The sequence below is a fragment of the Eriocheir sinensis genome, chromosome 56 (genome assembly GCF_024679095.1).
Source record: "Eriocheir sinensis breed Jianghai 21 chromosome 56, ASM2467909v1, whole genome shotgun sequence".
Lineage (NCBI taxonomy): Eukaryota > Metazoa > Arthropoda > Malacostraca > Decapoda > Varunidae > Eriocheir > Eriocheir sinensis.
Genome location: NC_066564.1, coordinates 7128010 through 7134746, shown reverse-complemented (window position 1 = coordinate 7134746; position 6737 = coordinate 7128010).

Here is a 6737-nt window from a genome sequence, read left to right as displayed (position 1 = left end):
AGGAGGAGGAGGAGGAGGAGGAGGAGGAAGAGGAGATGAGAACGACAGTATTTTCAACGTTACTTTTGTTCTTTTTTTTCTTTTCTGTTTTCTTTCTTCCTTCTTCTCTTTCTCTTCCTTTTTCTTTATCTTTCCGTTTTTCTTTCAATCTTTTCTTTTCCATCATTTCTTTTTTTTTAGTTCTTTCTCTTTCATTTTCTTTCTTCCTGCCTTCCTTTCCTCCTTCCTTCCTTCCTTCCTTTAATCATTTCCTCCTTCCTTCCTCTTTGTTTCCTTTCCCATTCTTTTCTTCTTTTCTTCCTTTCTTTTTTCCTCTTTGCTTCCTTTTTCTGTTTTCTTGACTTTTTATTTTCTTCCTTCTTTCCTTATTCCCTCTTTCATTCTCTCTGCCATTCTTTCCTTCTTTCTCTTTTTTCTTTTCTTTTTGCTTCCTTTCCTTCTCTTCCATTCCTTCCTCCTTTCTTTCTATCTCCTTTCTTCCTTCTTTCCTTCCTTCTCTCGGTCCTTCCTTCCTTCATTCATTCGTTCTTTCTTTCCTCCCTTCGTTCCTATTAATTCCATTCGTTCTCATTTCTCTCCTTCTTTCCTTCCATCTCTCTTCCTTTCATCCTCTTCTTCTTTCCTTCATTTTATCTTTGCATTTTCATTTGTTCCTGTTTAGCGTCTCTGGTCTTCTTTCAAGTCTTTATGGATAGCGTGAGTAATAAGGAAAGTTGAGAAGGTCTCCACCCACACTCCCTCGTTCTTATTTACACTGACTCGAGGGAAAAAAATGCTAGAACGCCATATGTGGGAAGGCCAGATAGGGATTTTAATCTTCCTTGGAAGCGGGTGGAATTCTCTGCCCTGCGCCTTGGTGGTGGGAAGTCTCGGCGGCTTTAATTGGGCATAACATTTCTGGGGGGGGATAAAGTTGACTAGGACAGAGGAAGAGTAAGAAAGAAGGAGAAAAAGACGAGTGGCATGAATGGAAACATTAAGATGGGTGAGAATTTTAAAACAGCGAAGAGGGAATGGAGAAAAATGGGTCACAGGATGGAATACAGAAGAAAGTGAAGAAAGGAAGAGTGGAAACGAGATGGAGAATAAGGAAAAAGGAGGAGAGAAATAACGAGTAACATGGAAGATTAAGAAGAGTATGAATAACACTACTAACTACTACTACTACTACTACTACTACTACTACTACTACTACTACTACTACTACTACTACTACTACTACTACTACTACTACTACTACTAGGGAAACATAGGCAAAAGGAAAATAGACGTGGCAGAGATGACGACGAAGAGAAGGTGAAGAAATGAGAATAATAAGAAGAAAGGGGATGTAAACGACAGATGATATGAGGGAGGAAATTAAGAAGGGAAGGGAACAAATACTATACGGCATAAAAACGAAGGGAAGATGTAAATAAGAAAATAAAAAGTTAATTAAAAGGGAAGGAAACAGAAGAAATGGAAGGAAGAAAAGGAGAAGTAGCAGGAAAAGGAGGAGGATTATAAAATAGGTGAAAATGAATGTTAGAATAGGACATTGTGATGAAAGTAAATCAAAAGAAGAGAAAGAAACAGGAAAAAATGGAATATAAAAGGAGGAGAAAAAAGGAGACGAAATTAGGGATGGAGGAAATACGGAGAAGAGGAAGAAGCAGGAGGAGGCTGTTGAAGAGAGAGAGAGAGAGAGAGAGAGAGAGAGAGAGAGAGAGAGAGAGAGAGAGAGAAGAGGAAGAGGGGGAGGAGAGAAGGGTGAACATTTTGTGTAACCCAAGCTTGTGGTGTCCCGTGGCAGACCTCTCCACCCAGCCACCCTCCACACTCTTCCACCCACCCTCCACCCACCCTCCACCCACTTCCACCCACCCTCCACCCACTTCCACCCACCCTTCACCCATTCTCCACCCACTTCCACCCACCCTCCACCCACTTCCACCCACCCTCCACCCACTTCCACCCACCCTCCACCCATCTCCACCCACTTCCACCCACCCTTCACCCATTCTCCACCCACTTCCACCCACCCTCCACCCACTCCCGCCCATCCTCCACCCACTTCCACCCACCCTCCACCCACTTCCGCCCACCCTCCACCTATGTCCCTTCCCCACCACCCTCCACCTATCTCCACCTCCCACTACGCCCACTTTGACATGTTCTTCCACCCTCCCTCCACCCACTTCCACCCACCCTCCACCTATGTCCCTTCCCCACCACCCTCCACCTATCTCCACCTCCCACTACGCCCACTTTGACATGTTCTTCCACCCACCCTCCACCCCCTCCACTCACTTTCTACTTCCCACCTTCCACCCATCTACCTTTCATCCATCTCCACTTCCCACTCTAAACACCTTAACCGACGTTCTTCCACCTACCTACGTCCCTTCCCCACCAGCCTCTGTCCTCCACCCATTTTCACTCACATCTCCACCAACCAAACATTGATCATCCACCCCCACCACTTGTCACTTCATCATTTATTCTTCATCTCTCCACCCATAATCCTCAACCCTCCACCAGCCATCCACCACCCACCTCCGGCCACCCACTTCCAGGCGATGGTGGTTGTAATGGTGGCGGTGGTGGTGGTGGTGGCGCTATGACTGAAACTGTTCTGGATATGTGGGAAGAGGAGGAGAAGGAGGGGGAAGAGGAGTAGGAGGAGAAAACATGGAAACATGGATGAGCGGGCAGCAGAAAGCCTGTTAGCTCATTACGAGGCTGCCTGATTTTGTGATTTAATCAATTGGTCAGACACTTGTGACTAGCGGATAAGATTAATACGCTTTTTGTGTACATACGCGCAGGTCCGTTCAGTTCACCTCTGACGCAGCAAAGTGACGATCAGTGTATTTCTTAAAGGGGTTGATCGTTTTCGTACTTCCTACATCTGCCGGAAGGCTGTTCCAGTGAGGGATGAATCTTGCCGAGAAATAAATCCTGTTGATGTCTTTACTGCATCGCTTCGCTTGAATTATTTGACCATTGTTTCTTATTCTCGGGTCAGTTTGGACTCTGGAGCACCAAAAGCTTGGAGGATCGACTTTACTGAACTTCCTAAAGTATTTTGAATTCCCCAGTCGTCTCTTTTCCAACGTATGATCGAGGTTAAGTCGCTTGAGTCATTCTTCTTTATATTGGCTCCTCAATGATGGGATCATTTTCGTAGCACGTCACCGCTGTACTGTTTCGAGCTATTCCATGTACTTCTTGTAATCAGAGGACCAGAACGGTACTGCATATTCCAAGTGAGGTCTCACCAGCGTGTTATACAACAAAGTTCCTCGTTATGAACCCTAGCATAGTATTATTTTTTTTGCAGGCAGACTTGCAGTGCTTTGTATGAGTCAGGTCACTGCTGAGAGTGACCCCAAGGTCTGTTTTCTCCTGTAGTGTCTCCCCACTCATGTAGTATATATGGTTAGTATTTCTGGGCCCAAACGAGGAAGGGGAGGAGGAAGAACAGCAGAAGGATAAGAGAAAGGAAATAGGCATAGCATAAGTGGAGAGAGAGAGAGAGAGAGAGAGAGAGAGAGAGAGTTGTTTTAATTAAGAGAAGCATTATAACATAACCTTATCTGGAGAGTGGCCTCCGTATTAACACCCACCACATGACCGCCAAACCTGTTCCTCCGTTAGTAAGGGAGTCATGCAGGCGATACGCTGGCTGTGATGCAAAGACGGACGTGTCAAGTGAAAGATCGAGGGGTAAAAGCATCATTGAAAGCACTGTATTGAGAAAAGGTTAATTGAAATGTTAGAGGATGTTCATTGTTAGTGTATAGCGCTTGGGACACGTTAGGGCACATGGTTATGACTTTTGCAGAAAAATCTTTAAGCATCTCATCATAAAATTAGGGAAGAAGAGTAATCCAGTGAGGAAGAGATATTTGAAGAAAAGAAGAGGGAACAGAAGGAAAAGGAGGAGGAGGAGGAGGGCGGGGAAGGTTTTAGAGATTCAGCAACATGTACGTACAAAATGCAGAGATAATTTAAAGGTAAAATTGACTGTTCAGATAATATCGTCAAATTTTATCTCTCTGTGTGATTTCAGTGAGTGTGTGTGTGTGTGTGTGTGTGTGTGTGTGTGTAATAATAATAATAATAATAATAATAATAAATGGTTTATTCATTTGTTGGCTACCATAAGGCTGAAAATACACAAAATACAATGAGATTTATGTGATGAGTGATGGGGGAAGTGGGGAAGGGTGGTGTGTGTGTGTGTGTGTGTGTGTGTGTGTGTGTGTGTGTGTGTGTGTGTGTGTGTGTGTGTTAGTTATTGGTCTTTTTTTGGCAATGGCTATGGCTCAGAAACCGGTAAATACGAGGCTCTGATGAGTACGACAATCTGGCAACGTTGGACTGTGGAGCGAGCCCAGTGGAGCATGATGACGCCTTGAAGGATGACGTGAGGGGTCGTGGGTGTGGCGGGGCGGTGGGCGGCGGAGGGTGGAGGGAGGGGCAGTGAGTGACTTCATTATTCTCACTGTGGATGGCCGGCTGGGGGCGCGAGGGAAGGAGAGTGAGGGATACTAGAGGGAGATTAGGGACAGGGAGCATCTCTCTCTCTCTCTCTCTCTCTCTCTCTCTCTCTCTCTCTCTCTCTCTCTCTCTCTCTCTCTCTCTCTCTTTTAGTTAGTGACGCAGTGTGGCTTCCTTCCCTCCCTCAAGCACTTTCTCTCCTTCCTTCCATTCCTCCTTCTCTCCTTCCTTCTTTCACATCACTGAACGTATCTACTCCCCCCCTCTCTCTCTCTCTCTCTCTCTTTTTCTTTACTACACTAAATTCTTTGTTTTGCCTCCTCCTCCTCCTCTTCCTCCTCCTCCTCCTCCTCCTCCTCCGTCATCATTTTCTCATATGAACAGTTCTCTCTTATTCAACTTTTCTCCCTCTTTTTTCTACTTTATTTGTTGTTAAACCTCCTCCTCCTGCTCCTCCTCCTTCTCCTCTTCTTCCTTCTGGGCTACATTAACCCGGTTAATAACAAACAAATATAAGGCAGCTGTGTCTTCACCCTCGAGCTCAGCTGCAAGAACCTAACTTCTCTTCCTCCGCCTCCTCCTATGTGTTTCTTCCTTCCACTATGCCCCTTCTTCCATTCTTTTTCTCCTGTTCCTCTCGTAGCAAATAAGCGGGGATGACTTACAGCAATGAGTTCAAGTTGTAACAGTTCAGATTTAATGAAGACATCGGCAAGATTTGGTGGACTTTCACTTTCAGGAGATGCCTTGAGAGCCGGTATAGGCTGTTTTAAAGGGCCTCTTGACGACTCCGGCCCGTTAGTATCGCAGGTGAATTTTATCTAAAGTGGCTGCTGTAATGTATGACTCTTGCGTGGCCCTTACTACCACCCGGGGCTCCACTTGAACGAAGTCTCTGAAGTTTATGGTTAATTGAAGATCCTGGGCACTGGTTAAAAATTGTCAGCCACCGCCGATAGAGCAGTGCATAAGAGCGTACACGGAACAGACTTAGTAATCATGTGGTTGGTGGTTGCCATAACATTAGACAACCTACAGGGAAAGGTGAGATAGGTTCGCGGATAAGGAGGACGAGTGGTGAAGTAGCTGATTGACTGACCGACCACCGCTGATGTTCTTAGGTTCTTATATGTTTCCTCTCCGTTTTCTCTCTCCCTTTCACTGTTTCCTTTGTCACGCCTGCCACCAAGACACCGCACGGGACAAAGAATGAAGAGAGAGAGAGAGAGAGAGAGAGAGAGAGAGAGAGAGAGAGAGAGAGAGAGAGAGAGAGAGAGAGAGAGAGAGAGAGACTGGAGGCAAATGACGATTACGAGAAGTTACTTAATTAAGAGAAATAATACTTTGTTGATAAATATGTCCAGTACTAGTTTGTTGGTGCATGCATGTTTGTACAGTGCATATAGATGTATGTATATATTAATCTGCCAGTCTGTCTGTTCTCTTATCTTTGTCAGTCAGTCAATCAATTTATCTCCATCTATCACACTGGCACCCGTCACAGGCCTGTCAAGCTGGTTCCATCCTCTCCTGCACCACACTAAACAAATCTAAATCACCAAACTAATCTTGCCTATGTATTTCCTGCTTGTGAACTGACCAATCTCTATCCTTATATCTATCTGTACACTATTCTATCTACATGTATAATATCTATCTGTCTATCCTTTTATCTAACAGTCTATCCATCTATTTGTCAGTCTATCCGTCTATCTATCAGTCTATCCGTCTATCTATCACTCTATCCGTCTATCTATCTTAGGAGACGAGCGCCAGAGTTGCCTCGGAGTGACATTTTGGTATTCTCTGCACATACGGTCATATGAGAGAGAGAGAGAGAGAGAGGCAGAGCACAGAAGCGTCGTAACTTATAAGGGAGGCCATTAATAATTTTACAACGAGAAGATAGGACGAGCAGGAGAAGGAGGAAGAAGATGAAGAAGAGGAGGAGGAGGAGGAGGAGGAGGAGGAGGAGGAAGAAAAAGAAGAGGAAGGCGCAAAAGAAGAATATGATGCAAGCTGACGTAGTAGTAGTAGTAGTAGTAGTAATAGTAGTAGTAGTAGTAGTAGTAGTAGTAGTAGTAGTAGGAACTATTATGAGAAGACGTGGAAGTGAGAGAAAACGGAGAAATCTTAATTAAAGACACGATTTAAAACCACACTCAATCACTAACTCTCTCTCTCTCTCTCTCTCTCTCTCTCTCTCTCTCTCTCTCTCTCTCTCTCTCTCTCTCTCTCTCTCTCTCTCTCTC